The 17,080-nt window shown below is 39.7% G+C and overlaps 1 long non-coding RNA gene across 1 annotated transcript; it reads left to right on the top strand.

Moving 5' to 3' along the window:
- The first annotated feature begins 7,217 nt into the window (after positions 1-7,217).
- LOC123593204 lies at positions 7,218-16,711 on the top strand. Its single transcript, XR_006710184.1, has 2 exons — positions 7,218-7,783; positions 14,939-16,711. It is a non-coding gene; the product is annotated as an uncharacterized LOC123593204 (long non-coding RNA).
- Positions 16,712-17,080: the final 369 nt, after the last annotated feature.

The raw sequence follows: 17,080 nt of genomic DNA, 5'->3' as shown, positions 1-17,080 counted from the left end.
CTTACAGTGACACGTCATGAGTATTTATCTCCCTCACTTGGACAAAGCTGCATGGGGACCGTTTGTCTCCTTCTAATACAGTGTTTGATGGAGTAGGTGGAGTGTTCGTTAAATTAAGGAACGAAAACTTTTTTACCCTCTCTTGTGCTACACTTGGCTTAAGCTATTGGATATCTCTGACCATGTTGGCTTCTCTTCAGTTTTTTGAATTTACCAATCTCTTTCCTGCCTCAGACTTTTGCAAATTCCTTCTCTTTTCTGAAAAAGTTTTCCGTGTTCTCATTCTCTAGCCATGTCCTCTGGCACTATCACCTGCTCAGAAAGAACCACTCTATTTAAAGTAGGTACTCTTCTGCTACAGGGGGCCTGGGTGCTTCAGTCGGTTAAGCATCCGACTCTTGGTTTTGGCTCAGGTCAGGATCTCACTGCTTGTGGGTTCAAGCCTTGTGTCAGGCTCCATGCTGGCATTACAGAGCCTGCTTGGGATTCTCTCTCTCCTTGTCTCACTGCTCCCCACCCACCATGCTCTCTCTCTCTTTCTCTAAATAAATAAATAAACAAACAAAAAAGTGGGTACTCTCTGATACTAGCTCAGGTCCTTGTTTTTTCCCCCTAGTAATATAGCTAATGTTTCATTATTATCTATTTCCTTCTCCACCCCACCCAGTACCTGCTGTTTTGTAACCTTCATGATGGCAGGCATATGTCTTATTGTCCATTCCTGCACTTCCAGCTCCTAGCACGGTGCTGAGTACACAGAAGTCACAAATCTTTGATTGAAGAAATAAGAAATGCTCCTGTATCAGACCCACCTGTTAGTAACATTTTCTGTCAGGCTGCAGTACACATATAAATGTAGTGGTTTGTGATTTAGGCATAGCTTCCTATGCACAGATGTAACCCCACATCTTTTTTCACTGATATAGCAACGTGGTGTATTGACACAGCATGGTAGGAAATCATTTGGATGTAATGTACAGTTTCGGAAGGAACAGGAGAGCATGAGTTCTTTGAGAGTGAATATCTCATTTGGGAAGGTGAAGTATGTGATAGGCTCTGGAAAGCACGTATGTTGATAACTTCCTGTGGTTTACTGTTTGGGATTTCTTGGCCACCTGAACTCTTCATGCATTCTGTCTCTGTCTCTGTCTCTCTCTTTCTCTTTCTCTTTTTTTCTCAGAATGTGGTTCGTGGATCAGTAGAGTAGGCATTATCTGAAAGCTTGTTAGAAAGATGATTAGATTAGCTTCCTACCTTCTCCCTGTTATTGCCACCAAATTAGCTTTTCCATCACCAGCCACTCTCTTTTGCCTTAGTGGTTATGCATAATGGAGTTTCTTAGTGTCTCAAAGGTCTTAGTTCTCTGGACAGCTATAAGCCCTCTGTGATGCGTGTGAGGCTTCCAGGTGCCCGTGAACTTGCCTGAATGTGAAACAGATCTTCTATGAGCCCTTGCATGGGAGCTTCGGCCACATAAATTGCAATCAAAAAGAAAGATAGTAACACCAGCAATAATACATGCGTTGCATTTCCATGGTGTTTCTCTCTTTTTAAAGCACTTGAATTTGTTATATTCACTGTGTTCTCTAAAAACTCAGGGATGGGGTAGAACTGGCGTTATTACACCTGTTTTGCAGATGAAGAAACAAAGCTCATAGAGATGAATCTAATTCCCAGATAGCATACTTGGCACATCTTTGGACTTCAGTTCTCTTTGCACTGCGCAAATCAAATCAAGTAAAAACCGAATGTGGGGATGCCGTTATGACAAAACATGGCTGCTGTTTTAAAGATTTGTGAAGTCATCGGGAAAAGCTTAATATAAGCTTTAAGGCCCCAAGAATAGGTCTTCATGCCTTGTGGGCTTTTAATGCTAAAATATTTTATTAAACAGAAAAAACCTGAGAAAAATATTTCAGATGAGAGATGCCATTTGAAAGCAGCTGAAAGCCTTACCAGCAACATTTTGACAAGTTTGCTTGGGTTGAGGCCATCACTCTCTTCTTCTGTTGTGTTTGAAAATGCTCGAGGAATGCCACCTCTGTGTTTGCATCTCTTCAATTTATGACCGCAAATGAATTTTAGTTCAAATGGGATTGTTTCGGGATCAGGTGTTTTATGCCAGCTTCGGAATAAATCCTCGGGTATACCTCTAAGATGGCTGCACTCTTTTGTGATGAGACTGACTGTTGACTGGAAACCATGGCACTTGAAATTCCTGCTGAGAATAAGCAGAAGATGAATTGTTTTATTTAAAAAAAAATTTTTTTTCCCCTTTCTCAAGGAGAGATTGGTTTCACACCTTTGGAAAAGACTAAATGTGCTTTCTCATATTCTCTTCAGGACACTTGGGTTACTTTGTCCAATGTAATAAACCTCTTCCCATGTGTGGGAAGGGGTGCCTGCCTGACTGCTCAGGGCCATGCAGACATTCTCTTGGCTGTGAAACACTAGGAGCCGAAAGACAAATAGGGCACTGGCTTAGCCAGGAGATCTTTCCTAGAGAGCTTTCTCTGCTCTGGGTACCCTGATGCAACCACCTACAGTCTTTCTATTCCCAGGCCAGACCTTATTGCCTGCACCCCCCAAAACCCTGAACGCCCCTGCTTCCAGCTGCCTCGGCCCCTATTTGGGTCCTTTCCTTCCGCTCTCTCAGCAGTGTCCCTAATTTGGTCTTCAGATTTCCCAGAACTAATGAAGCTTTTCTTTCCTTTGAATTTTTTTTTTAGACATTCATCTCTTTTCCTTTACCGTCTCCCCTTCTGCTCTGCTTCTCCTTCCTCCTCCTCCTTTTTCCTTCTTCTTTGGGACAATCCTGTACTCCTTTTGGCTTCTCTGCAATCAGTTTTTCATTTGAGATGAAGACCAGTCTTTTCTGGTGAAATCATGGAAGTCCCAGGATATTGACAATCTGAAGCAATCACTGTAGAAACGCGTCCATTATACTAAGAGGGTAGCATTGTTCAAATGGTAGGACACCGTTTGCCTAATACCTATGTATTTAACCTGGACCCCTGATAAAAGAAAGTCCCATTTTCTCTGCTCTGTTCATGACAGGAAAAGCCTGTACCTTCTCATCTTGTTGCTACACCAGGTCAGCATTTTTATATAGCTGCAGTTGTGCAATTACCTACATTTTATCACTTTCCCTACTGTTCCTGACTTTACCTTCACCATGATAATAGATTTAGTCTCTGTGATTTTTGATAATTCGAGATTTACTCTTCAGTTCCCTCTGTATGTAACATAATTAAGTCCTGACCCTTGTGACCCAACCCTGGGGCTGCTTGATGCGGTTGGTTTTTCACTCCTCCTACTGCAGTCTTCAAGAAGTGCTCAGTTGACAGGCCCAAGTCTTAAACTTCTGTTTCATAATTAAATAGAGCTGATAATCCGTGCTTAAGAAATCCTTGCCTGGGAGCGCCTGGGTGGCTCAGTCAGTTAAGTGTCTGACTTCGGCTCAGGTCATGATCTCACAGTTTGTGACTTTGAGCCCCACATTGGGCCCCATGCTGACAAAGTGGAGCCTGCTTGGGATTCTGTCTCTCTCTCCCTCTCTCTCTGCCCCTCTGCCACTCATACTCACTCTCTCTCTCAAAATAAATAAATAAACTATAACAACAACAACAATAAAAATCTTTGCCTGATTAATGCGATGAAGGGCAGGGCTATCCCAGATATAATTAATCTGATTTTCCTACAAACTCTTCTCCTCTTTATCACTGTTACGTATTTATTGAAATGCATAATAGTGAAGAAGGCAACAGGGAAGATACAGCTTACTTTCTCTAATAGGTGTACTCTAAGGACATGTTGTATAAACAGAACGGGCCTGTATGTGAATTCTTATTGAAATATCTTAGGGGATATTTAAAGATACATCAGGATAAAACTTTTACAAAGTAAAATCAAAAAGTCTTTGTCTTCTGTATCAGTCAGGATAGGCTGGTTTATGTTGCGGTAACAGTTAACTTCCCAGTCATCACAAACATATTTATTCCTCAAATTATTTGTCCAAAGTGGGTTGGTCAGGAAAGTCTGGAAGTTTGGTAGAAGCTCGGTCTTCACACATGCTTCTAGGATCATTCCAGCATGGGGAAGAGAACTCAGGAGACACTTGGACAAGAAATTAAGTACGCTGACCTGGAAATGGCGATCCAGTGTTCGGAACTACTCCTGTTGTCCTGCCCAACCAAAAAGGGCTGAGACGATCAATCTTCTGTATGGGTGGAAGGAAATAAGAACTGGATATTAGCGAGCAGCACTAATGATGATCACATTCTGCCCTTTCGGTTACCAAACTTTTGCTCCTCTGTCCTCCCAGCAGGTAAAATACACTCTCTCCCTGCTCCTTTAAGGGAGACAACCCAAAATCCATCCAGTCATAGCACCAAGCACAAAGTCCAGAATCTCTGGTAGTTTCATATCAAGCATGATGCAAGATATAGTCCAGATATAGCTCCTGGTGATCTAGAGACCTATACCTAAAATTGCAGGTTATCAACCTCTTTACTCACCCACCTACCCACACCCAGTGACAGTGATAAAACAGGACCTGGATAATTTCAATGAACACTCTTGCTTGGGTAGTGAACAGACAGGAGGCATACCTCAATTACTGGGTTGTTGCCACTCAGAAGTCTCACTGGGTAGATGTCATCAAGTGCCTCTTCTGCTAGAAGAGGGGCTTCCTGGTTCATTATACTTATGGTCCTTGGCTCAGTCCAGTCTCACTTTCTATGACCTTCCATGGCCATGTTTGAAGTGGGTATCAGGGAATATACGGCCCTTGGGGTTAGGCAGACTTCTTAGCTTACATTCTAACAAATGATGGCAAAAGTCTCAGTGTTACCTTAAGTCATGAACTGTCATGTTCTCTTTTATTTCAGGTTGATTTTGGGGGGCAAGATAATTCTCTCAAGAACTTCATTGGATTTCTTTCTCTTTGATTTCAGTGTCATGTACCAAAACACATGACAGTTCCTTTCCTATTTGATGAGTGTCTTTGCTTCCTCACTCCCATGCCTTTCCCTTCTCTCACGCATTCACTTCCCTGATGTCAGTGTGGGTGTCTTATGCTGGTCAGGTGTTCAGAACAACACTTTTTATCTCTCTGCTCTAAACAATGTTGTTCATTTTAAAGGATATTCTAGATGTCAGTGTGTGGTAGGTATAATAAGTGTCCCCCAAGGATGTTTACATCCTAATCCCTACACTTGTGACTATGCTGTTATGTGGTAAAGGAGAATTAAGTTTGTGAATCAGTTGACCTTAAAACAGGAAGAGTATCCTAAATTATCCAGGTGGGTCCAATGTAATCAGGTGGGTCCTTAAAAGCAGAATTGGCTGTATGGCAACTAACTTAAAAATAAATAATAATTTTTAAAAAAGCAGAATTGGGAGGCAGAAGGAGAGTCAGTGTCAGAGTCCGAGTCATGTGATAGGAGAAAGACCTGACCAGCCATGGCTGGCTTTGAAAGTGGAAGGGGGCCATGAGGCAAGGAATGTGGGCAGCCTTTAGAAACTAGACAAGGTAAGAAAATGGATTATCCCCATGAGCCTCTAGAAAGGAACACAGTATTGCCAACCCTTTGATTTTAGCCCAGAAAGAGCCATTTAAACTATCAGAACTATACAAGTAGATCTGCATTATTTTAAGCCATCAAGTTTGTAGTCATTTGTCACAGAAGCAACAGGAAATGGGCACACATGTTAAACCCACTCAGAGCTTTTACCACTACCTTTTAACCCTATTGCCATTATCCTTAATTTAGTTTTAGCTGCACGGCAGAGTTTGAATCAGTGTTGCTCAAAACCCCTTCTCAATTACATATTTTACTATTTAGGTATGGGGAGTAGCCATTTCTTCTAACACCACAAGCCCTTGAATTTGTGACCTTTCTATTTCCTTTTTAGTCTAGCTTGTAAACCAACCAGTTCATTCCGTAGCATACCTCTACCATAAGCTGATCTCGCCTTGTCACATAGAGCCGGTAGCAGCCAGCACATTCCTAACATTCTGTTTTCCAACTTCCTCCCCTAGTTCTCCAGTTTTGTTCGGTATACAGTATGCATTCTGAGATATCGCACATGAAAACATACCAAAAAACACGGATCACCGTTCTTCCAGCTCCATGGATGGTTTCCTCAACAGTTTCTAGTTAATGCTACATTTTTGTTATGGTAGGAGCTCATTTCTGTGTACTAATTTTTGTTGGTTATCTACTCATAATGGAGATTATGGGGAGAGATTACGCTATGCAACAAACAATCCTAAAATCTTGGTGGACTAAAGAAGGAAGGTGTATTTCTCTTTCACACTATGTCTTTTCAAGGGGCTCTGCTACCTTATACCATCTCCAGATCCTAAACTAGGAGAATAACCACAGTCTGGAGCATAGCAAATCTCTAAGGGACAGGTAAACAGTGTAAGGCTAATCACATAGTAGCTCTTAAGCTTTCAACCAATAAGTGACACACTTGTTCAGTTACATTACCTGTAATCGGCCAAATCAAAGAGCTCACTACCTCAAACCCAAGGGAACGGAGAAATGAAATCTTATGATATGCCTCTAAAGAGAGCAGGCAATATTTGGCGAACAGAAATAATGACTACCACATCCTTTAGTGGCTTTTGTAAATCGAGGTTTATTATAGTAGGTCTCAAGTATATTCAGAAATGGGAGCTATATTACGAGAAAAGATGACTCTGCAGAAATATTTTTTTTGCATCTTTGCAATGGAATTGTAAGTGATAGACATATAATCATAATTATATAGTCATAATCAGCTGCTTATTCTGACTTCGTATGTTAAAAACCTGTTAGTTTATAAGCATATTTTAGAATATAAGGAATACTTTTTAAAAAGACTGACATAATACCCCAACTCAACACTTCAGTATATATCCAGGAAAAAATCCAAAATTCCAACAAAGTAAAAATGTGTAATTCAATGTTATTTATAAAGAGAAATTTGCAACATCCCATGCACTTTTAAAAAGTACAGTATAGGGGCACCTGGGTAGCTCAGTTGATTGAGCACCTGACTCTTGATTTTGGCATAGGTCCCAAAATTGTGGGATTGAGCCCCATTTCTGGCTCTGTGCTGAGCATTGAGCCTGCTTAAGATTCTCTCTCTCTCTCTCTCTCTCTCTCTCTCTCTCCCTCCCTCCCTCCCTCCCTCCCCCTCTCCCCCCTCCACTCTCTCTATCTCTGTCCCCTGCTCATGCTCTCTTTTTCTCTCTAAAAAAATAATAAAAAATAAAGTATATATACTCACTATATTATCGTGTGGCAATTATGTAAGTATTACATGCTAGAAATTGCTCCCAACCTGACATTAACTTAAGAAGTAGAATACTGCACATGTAGTTTGAACTTCAGCTTTTATGAATATGAGAAGAAGAAAATGAGACAGAAAATATAAATACTAACAGTGGCCATATATAGGTGATGGGTTTATGGTTGGTTGTGATTGATTTTTTCCATTTTTATTTTCCAAACTTTCTGCAGTAACAATATTTACTTTTATTTCCAAAAGAGTAAACATAATAAAGAAGAATAAAAAATTTATGCCTTTCTAAAAAAGGCTTATGATGCCTTTTATCAAGGCCCTTCAATAAAACTGTTGAAATGGAAATCAAAAACTAAAACCATGTTTGGTATTGATGTCCCTCCAAAATCCCCATTACCTGGAATTTAATTAAACAGTAATCTGAGTATGCTGTGAGGAGGCTTTGAAGATGGAGTTGAAGTTCTGAATCCACTGACTTCTAAACACAGTGAGTATCCTGAGTTATCTGATGGGCTTGGTGAATCACATGAGCCCTTAAAAAGAGAAGAGGCAGGGAGAAGGGTCAGAGAGACGTGGCAGAAGGTGGGGGGTGGGGAGGTCAGAGATACTCAAAGCACGAGAAGGACCCCAACCCCCTGTTGATGGCTTCGGAGATGAAGGGGGGACCACGTGTCAAGGAATGCAGGTAGGGATTTGAAGACTGAGAACCAACCCCTGGCTTATAGTTAGCAAGGAAGCTGGGACCTCACTTCTACTACCGTGTGGAAACTGAATGAGTTTGGAAGCAGATCATTCCCCAGAGCCTCTAATGAGGAACACAGCCCTGAGACACCTTGATTTTAGCCCAGTGAGACCTGTCATAGACTTCAGACACATGGAGACAGTGAGATAACCCATTTATGTCATCTTTAGCTGCTAAATAAGTTGTAATTTGTTACAGCAGCAATAGAAAACAATTACACCATGAAATGGAGGTGAAAAAAATATACTCATTCAGAGGGCTCATATAGTTACTGTAAATGAGGATTAAATGTGGCTTTGAACTTCTTGACAGTCAAGGCAGAAAGGGAAACAGCGGGTGACAGTTTTATTCAGGAGAGCTCCAAACATTCCTGCGACAATTGCTTTAATCGGGACCTCCTCACAGACCTCTTTGCCTTTAGTCGTAGGCCATCCCAAGTCCAACTTTTATATTTATTGCATAGAATGATCTTTCCACAATCAAACTGGATTGTAATTTTCCTGCTTAATATCCTTTGGTTGTTCCCCATCATTTACACGATGAGTTTCAGGCTCCTCAACATGACACAAAAGCTCCTTCAAAATATGACCCCTGCTTCCACTTCCAAATTCACCTTCTGCTGTGGCCATAAAAGCACCTGCACTCCAGCCACATACTTACAGTTTTCTCACACCGACACTGCTTTTACTCCTGGTGTTTACAGATGTTCCTCGGGCCTAGAATGGCTTTTCCTTCTTATTCTCCTGGGAAAGAAATGGTTCATACATCATGACTCAACTAAAGTGTTTTCTCTTTGGTGAAGCCTTCCTCACTACCTCCTCACTCATCCCCTGCAGGAATACTAAGTCACTCCTCTCTCTGTCCCCCTAGTGTGCTCTGTTCCTTGTTCTGTTGCAGTATTTAGGTATTGCAACAAAATCACTGCCTTACATACCAGCCACTTGATGGTGACTCACCAGAAATACGTATTATCTGAGTCTCGCTTTCCTCATCTGTGAAGCAGAATAATTGCTTTCATAGGTTCTTGTAAGAATTAGTTATAATGTCTGTAAAATGGACAGCACAGGCCCTGGCACACTATAGATATTTGGGAAATGGTAGTGTGACGTAGAAGAAAAAAAAAAAAGCATCTATGAATATGGTTGTTACTTAAGAGACGAATTTTATTTTATTTAAAAGGTTGAAGGAAAATACCAAAATAACTTTTGAGATAAAAACAAATATAGAGGTGCCTGAATGGCTCAGTTGGTTGACCGTGTGACTCTTGATATCAGCTCAGATCTTGATCTCAGGGTCATGAGTTTGAGCCCTGTGTTGGCCTCTGCACTAGGTGTGGAGCCTACAGAAAAGAAAAAGTTAACTGACCTAGAAAGAATGGCAATGAGTTAACTCTAAGTTCTCACATTCAGTAACAAAGACTGGGAAAAATATGTGGTTAGTAGTGAGAGGAACTTAAAAGCTCACAAAATGCCTTCTCTCACCTAGAGAGGAGTCATAGCTAGCATTTCAATTTTTAATTTCTTATGAAAAATAGGTTAATAATTACCTTAATCTTCAGTAGATCGGGCAAGTTAACTCATACATTTTACATTGCTTTTTTTCAACCAAAGGCAAAAAAATAGTGAACTTAGCAAGAAAGAGGAAAAAGAGAAATTAAGAAGATAATGCAGAAGTGTCAAACATATTTACTATAAACACTGGCAAACAACCCTACTACAAAAGCAAGTACATGATATTAGTGATATACCTAAAATAAATGAACTTGGAAAGGTAGAAAATAACTCTTTGGGCAAGGCCTCACCCTGCCAATGAAACCTAATGGAAGTAGGAGCAGCAAAGATGTTAAGTCAAAAAACAGAAATAAAGTAAAAGGCATTTTAGTAGGAAAAAAATAATAATTTAACATTATAAAAGATACAGTCACTGGTAAAATGTGTCAGTGTATAACATAAAATATGTGTGTGCAAAGCACCAGAAGAAATCACCAGTGACACAAATGTACAAAATGTTGTTAGATCTCTTAGATCTCTTTGGACATTCACATATTAAGTTGGCAAAAGGATTGAATCAATATGAACATAGAGAATTTGATCACTATCTTAAGATTGGTATTTGTTTAGAATTTAGGAGCTTTTGTGTATCACAGAAAATTAAAAAAAATTAATTTCAAGTGTAAAAGTTCACTGGTCAAATTCTCTGAATACAACAGTTAAAGACAATTCCACTAGAAATTATAAAAGGGGATGCTTGGTTAAGCGTCTGACTCTTGATCTCAGCTCAGGTCTTGATCTCAGGGGTCATGAGCCCCTGTGTTGGGCTCCATGCTGGGCGTGAAGCCTATATAAAAAAAAAAAAAAAAGAAATTGTAAAAGAACTTTCTATGTAACTATTGGATTAAAAGGGAGATCAAAACTACCATTATAAATTGTTAATATATATCAAAACTTGAGGATATATCCACATCTATACTTATAGATACATCTTTAATGCTATGATTAAATAAGAAAAATGAAAATGAATGGATGAGGATTAAATGGAGAAATCAGAAAAACCAAGAATAAATTCATGGAAAAGAAGATAATTATAAAAGTAAAATCAGCAATTGATGAATTAGGGTTATAAAACAGTAGAACTCACGAATGATTTCAAAATCTGGTCCTTTTGGAGAGAAATTCCTCTTTTAAATAGCTTAACGCATACATAGCATTATCAAAAAAAAAACTAATGAGATGAAAAAAAAACAAATAGTGAATGTAAAACTAGGACCAAGTAAGCATATAAAAGCACACGTGTCAGCCATTTTCAGAGAAATGATGAATTACCAAAATGATGTAGAAGTAGCAAACTTAAGTTCATAAAAAACCATGAAGAAACAGGAGAAAAATGTTTGGCCACAGTTTTATGAACAAATATTCTTTTAAGGACCATATAATTTCTGTGTTTTTGTACTATGTTAGAAAAGTTTTGCTGTTTGCTTATTCATTGCCGCTAATAATTCAGTTTGATAAAGGCACTCTCTTCCCACATAAGCACACTGAACTATACATAATTTCACTCATGAATAAACACAAAACAAAAGATCTAACTAAAATGCTAACAAATCCTATACAGATATATATTAAAAGAATAATAGATTATGACCAAATGGAATTTATTATAAGAACATAAAAATACAGTGTTGTCTGATATAAGAATAATGACCCCAGAACTATGACCCTGAAAAAATCTGCAAATAAAGAAGAATTTGGTATATAATAAAGTGATGAAAGAAACCAGAAGGGGGGGTCTAGGAGTTATTCAAGAGATAGTGCATACATGCTATTGGTTTACTATTTCGGCAAAATAGAAGTGTTCATCCTTATCTCATGATTTATATCAATATCAGATAAAAGTTAAATGATAAAATAATAGGGTGCCTGGGTGGCTTAGTTAAGCACCCGACTCTTGATTTCAGCTCAGGTCACAATCTCACAGTTCATGAGTTCGAACCTCACATTGGGCTCTGCGCTGACAGTGCAGAACCTGCTTGGGATTCTCTGTCTCAATGTCTCTCTCTCAAAAATAAACTTTAAAAAAATGATAAGAGAATAGGAAGAGAATAAGGGAAGGAGAGAGAGGGAGGGAAAAAGATAAATGATGACTAGGGAGAGAGAGTGACTGGAGGAAGGGACAGAGAAGGAAGGATAAGCAAAAAGAACATAGAAATCACTAAAGATAGTGTGGGCAGATTCTCTCTGAGCGATAGGAAAGGACTTTCTAAGCATAAAAGCAATGGTGAAAAGCTTGAAGAAAAATATCAATTGATTTAATTCCATAAACATTAACATTTTGGTACATACAAACCCATCAGTATCAGTGTCAACTAACAAACTGTTTTTAAAAGGTGCCGTGAGTAAGAGACTGGGTTAGTCTTTTTGATGTATAAAATATATTCAAATGGAAAAATATACAAATCAAAAAAAGAAATACAATTGATGAAGTGTTATGAAAATACCCTTGGTAGCTTTGGTACTAAGCAGAAAAACTATGGTTTAGGCGAGAATGTCCTGGAACCATGATAAACCTATAAAATTAGAAAGAATTAGGAATCCAAAGCTGTATGAACAAAACAACACCACTCATTACAAAATGTTTGTAGGGAAAATATATTTAATATTTTAGTTAAGGAATTCTCAGGTGGAAAAATGTGTAAATAAAATCTGAGTAATGAAAAAAGAATTTGGTCAAATGATAGATTCAAAACTATAAAGCATAATTTAAATGCATTTTCAAGTTATTATGTAATTTTTGTGTTGGATTTAACTGTTGTAGGAAAAGCCCAAATTATAGGGCCATCTCTGGTTACTGGCACAAAGCTTAAAGAATCCAGGGGCCAAGGAGGCAGATAGTTGAGAGCACAGGTGTTTATAGCCCTTCTCTGTTCACTTGGCATCACTGAGTTACCCTGGGCTGGTAATTTAATATCTGCAAGTTTCATGTTTATTCATTTGAAAAATGGGCAACTGTGGCTATTGAGAGAATCGAATTATATAACCCATGCAGAATGCTTAGCATGGTTCCTGACACTTAGAAAGTACTCGGGGCGCCTGGGTGGCTCAGTTGGTTAAGCGTCCGACTTCAGCTCAGGTCACGATCTCACGGTCCGTGAGTTCGAGCCCCGCATCGGGCTCTGGGCTGATGGCTCAGAGCCTAGAGCCTGCTTCCGATTCTGTGTCTCCCTCTCTCTCTGCCCCTCCCCCGTTCATGCTCTGTCTCTCTCTGTCTCAAAAATAAATAAACGTTAAAAAAAAAAAAGTACTCAAGAAATGTTGACCATTATCCTTCTAATCACACTGGCACAATGCATCAGGAAATGTAATTTGGTGTTTTCTGAGTGGTTGTGGAAAAGAGACAAAGTGAAACCAGCTGAGGTGCTTTGGGACCCAGTTTGCACTATCAAATGAAATTGTACCTTGGCTGAGTCATGTTATCTCTGTAATCAATCTTTAGTTTCCTTCCCTTTAAAATGGCGTTATTGCCTGCTTTGCCTCCCTCCTAGAGCAGCATATCAAAGTGCTTTGGAAGCAGAGCACAGTGGAATTTACCACTATTAACAAGCCACCACCGTTACTATGGCCAGAGTCCCTCTTTTTCTTATATTACTGACATCATTTCCCAGCTGGTGAAGGGAACTCACAGCGATCTTGGAAGACCTTCGTTTGGCATCTCCCCAGTGTGAGGTCTAGTACAAGGGGTCCAGGGCTGAAGAAGATAGGCTGTATGATAGGAAGTCTGACCTCATGCAGAAAGATTGGTCTGCTAGCCATATTGATAGAGAAGAAAGACCAGACTTGGGGAGACCAGCCTGGAGGAGTTTGCAATAACACAAGTAGGAAGTAATGAGGGCCTGTGCTAGGCAGAAATAAGGGAAGTGGGTGAGCCCTCTGAGTTATCGTCTGAGAATGGGGGTCTGGTTGGTGAGAGTTTAGCTTACATGCCTATTGCATGGTCATCTTTGTTGCTGGAGCTCAGCATATTCCCATCCAGTCACTTCCTGTCACCCCAAATCCTGGATCACAGATGATGGTCAATAGTGATGACAATCATAATGAGACTAGTTAATATTTATGGAGTGCCAGCTATGTGCCAAGCAAAAGTATTAGTTTACTTACATTGGCTCCTCAGAGAAATCTGATAAAATTGGTGCTGTTATTACCTCTATTTTTCAAACAAATGGAGGAAGAGAAATGTTAAATAGTTTACTCAAGGGTACACTGTAGTAGGTAGTACTTACTAAATTTAAGCCCCAGGCAGTCTGACTCCAGAGTCCATACTTTTATCCATGGTTCCCCAGTGATAATAACGATGACAGTATTAAGACCAAATATTGTGGGCTTTCTGTGTTATACCCAGTACTGAAGGCCGTACGTGAACTCTCCACTTGATTGATCAAGTATCGGCAGCTCAAACCCAGAAATTCTTTTAGCCAAGGCCTCCACTCTTGTACTAAAGAATTAAACCAGGCCAGTGCTCCTGACTGTAGCTACAATTCCTTTGAGTGTATGGTCCACATCCAGGGCATGGAGCATTCAGGGGTGGAAATGGGTCTTGCAGAAAAGCACATTTCTATTCTCTAAAGTTCTGCCTGCTGCCAGAAGCCCTCCAGGTCTCATTCATTTACTCCATCTGGAAGGAAGCTTGCCAATGCCTTGACCCAGTATTGTGCCATCCCTAAATCAAGGGAAATACCCTTATGTCAATGCGGAGAGGCTTCCAGGCCACCACCTTACTAATATGAGCCCTGCAGCATATTATGTCACTTATTATTGTTAGTAATTCCCTTTCAAAAGCATTGTTTCTCCTCATTTTCCCTCAAAATTTTTTCCCCTGAATTTTGGCTATCCCACTCTCTTGGGCAGGTTAATGAATTTCTGTGAGCCTTAGTTTCCTCATGTATAAAATGAGGATAATAGTTGTGGGGATTAAATGAGATAGTCCATGCAATACAGTACTTACCTCAGCATTTGACCCATATAGTCAGTGCCCCATAGACGTTAGTTATTACATCATCTTCTGAGTTTTCAACAACCTCACCCCATGGAGAAGGAAGGTATAGTACCCTGGCATCACTGAAAAATATTAATAAGTATAAAGAGTTCCTCAAAGAGCTGCCTTATGTAGAAAAAAATATAAAGAAAGATGGGGTTCTGGTTCCTCATCATACACTTTGGGGTTAAGAATAATTTAGGAACACAGGCTGGTAGGAAATTAACTAGCCTTCTGAAACATAACCTAAATTGCTAGAGAAACATGCTGCGTATTTCCATACAAAAGGCTCAAGGGAGAGCTATAATTATTGAGATACTAAATCATTTCAACTTTGCCCATCCCCAACATTGTCACGTTTGTTTTTCTTTATAGGAGAAAGGAGGTTGAATCTTGGATGGCTGGCGACTTGGAGGATGATGAAGGGGTAGGGAGAGTTTTATAGAAGACCTTCGACCCGCATAGTCTCTAGGAGAAGGCGGATGGAAAGGAAAATCCCAGGAGGAGGAAACACAATGGAAGGAGGAATGTGAGATGCAGGTGGATTAGAAGCAGCATCCCACAGACATCAGTGTGTTAATGACTGATGGGGAGGGGAGGTTGGAGGCAGGGGTTGGAGGCTTTGAACCCCTCCAACTTTTGGGTTTTCATATACTTTTGGAGCCTCCAAAAGTATACGAAAGGGGATCTTTGGTGGAGCAAGAGAGGAATGGCGAGGCTAAGCCACAACACCAGGCACTGTTTTACCTTTGGAGCCACGGTGCCCCTGGCATTGTTCCCTTACTGTCAGGACTGAGGAGAGGTCCAGGGGTGGGTGGTAGCTGACCCTGCCTCGTCCCTTTAAACCCTCACATCTCCCCCTGAGGACATGCAGCCAGAGCCAGGGACAAATGCAGGTTATCATCTCAACTTTTTCATGGCCTCTTCTCTAACTGCTGATTCTGACCCGTCTGCACTCTGTTTCTGAACTCTTTCCGTTCTCCTCTGGCTTTGACTACATTACTCTGATGGGTACTTACGACTTCTCTTTGCTCTTGGACCAATAACTCCTGGCTACAGACTGGCACCTCCTTAGTTCACACACGCCTTTGTCCACCCACATTCCCAGGGACCTGGAGACTCTGTGTAAAGAACTGGTTGATATTTACCAGTTATTTCTGGCCCTAGAGTGTGTTCTGGCCCAGCAAGGTGGACCAGATCAGGTGAAAAGCCTCATCTGGTTCAGCCAGAAAGCGCTCAGAGACTGGGAGGAAGAGCACCAGGGAGCTTATGCCTTCACACTGCTTCTCTTTACTTATTTGCTCTAAAGGAATCACTCCTCCCCCTTCTAGGTATGATTGCTCCGGTTCTTTTCACATCTATATGGTTGGTCGTCTGCATATTTGAATTACATTAGTGAAAAAAATTCAAATGAACAAATCCAATAATGTAAAGACTTTCAAAACTGGGCTGAGAAGTATTCTGAAAAATGAATACAAATGATTTCACTATATATATATTTTTGTTAATACAGAATACACTCAGCCTGGAATAATTTTTAGCTTCCCAGGGAACACGAAGTTTGATTAAAGAAAAATATATGCGTTTATGAATCCAAAAGGAACACAAGTTAAATGTGGTAAATGCAGACATTCTTATGAAAGAGGAACAAAGAAAACAGAAATCAAATGAGAAAATAGCCCCAGATATTAACATATGAAGAAATAAAATTAAAAAAAAAAAGAGGCTTCTTTGCTTCTAACTCTTCTTGAAAAGTTTTAGAGTTAAGAGCAAGGGAAAAATCCTGAGCTCATAAATTTATGTTCCTTGATTACTTTTTCAAATGTAAAACAAAGAAAATCCTTGAGAGTAGAGAAGATACTGGGAAATGGGAAATGCTTCCATGCAGCATTTTCTATTTTCAAGAGAAAAATCTCAGGCTCGGAAAGAAGTACGTAAGCATGGATCAATAGCTCTGATATTTACCTTTCCTTGTGGAAGAGATTACAGCAATCTACAGTATCCGATTCATTGTCTAGATAGTACTCTGGTTGCTAGTGCTGAGGCTACAGCATGTAACCCTAAGCAGGACTGACTTTTTAAAGGAAGAAAAGACCAAAAAAAAAAAAAAAAAAAAAAAAAAAAAAACCCAAAAACCAAACCAAACAACAACAAAAAAAACATAAACACCACCGCCACCATCACCACCAACTACAAACACACACAAACTCCTCTTATACTCTAAAACATATCCCTGGCTTTGTCCTCCTTAAAACAACGTGAAGATGATTGCACGGTAGCAAAAAGGTCCCTCGACTTTACTCAAATATAAGAAATGTCGAAACTGAGCTAAAAGATTAGATTGCCTAATAAAACAATTGATAAACACAAACCATTTGAGATAGATACAAAGAATGGACCATGACAACCCTAGAAGATTGTTTAATATAATGTCAAAAGCTACCAATATAAAAGATTCCAATTTACTCCTGTCTCCAGATGCTGGAAAAGCTTTTGACAGTTAATTGGAAGCTTTTA

This window comes from Leopardus geoffroyi, chromosome D4 (genome assembly GCF_018350155.1).
Source record: "Leopardus geoffroyi isolate Oge1 chromosome D4, O.geoffroyi_Oge1_pat1.0, whole genome shotgun sequence".
Classification (NCBI taxonomy): Eukaryota; Metazoa; Chordata; class Mammalia; order Carnivora; family Felidae; genus Leopardus; species Leopardus geoffroyi.
Note: the sequence above shows the minus strand (reverse complement) of the source record. Positions and strands in the feature narration are given on the sequence as shown.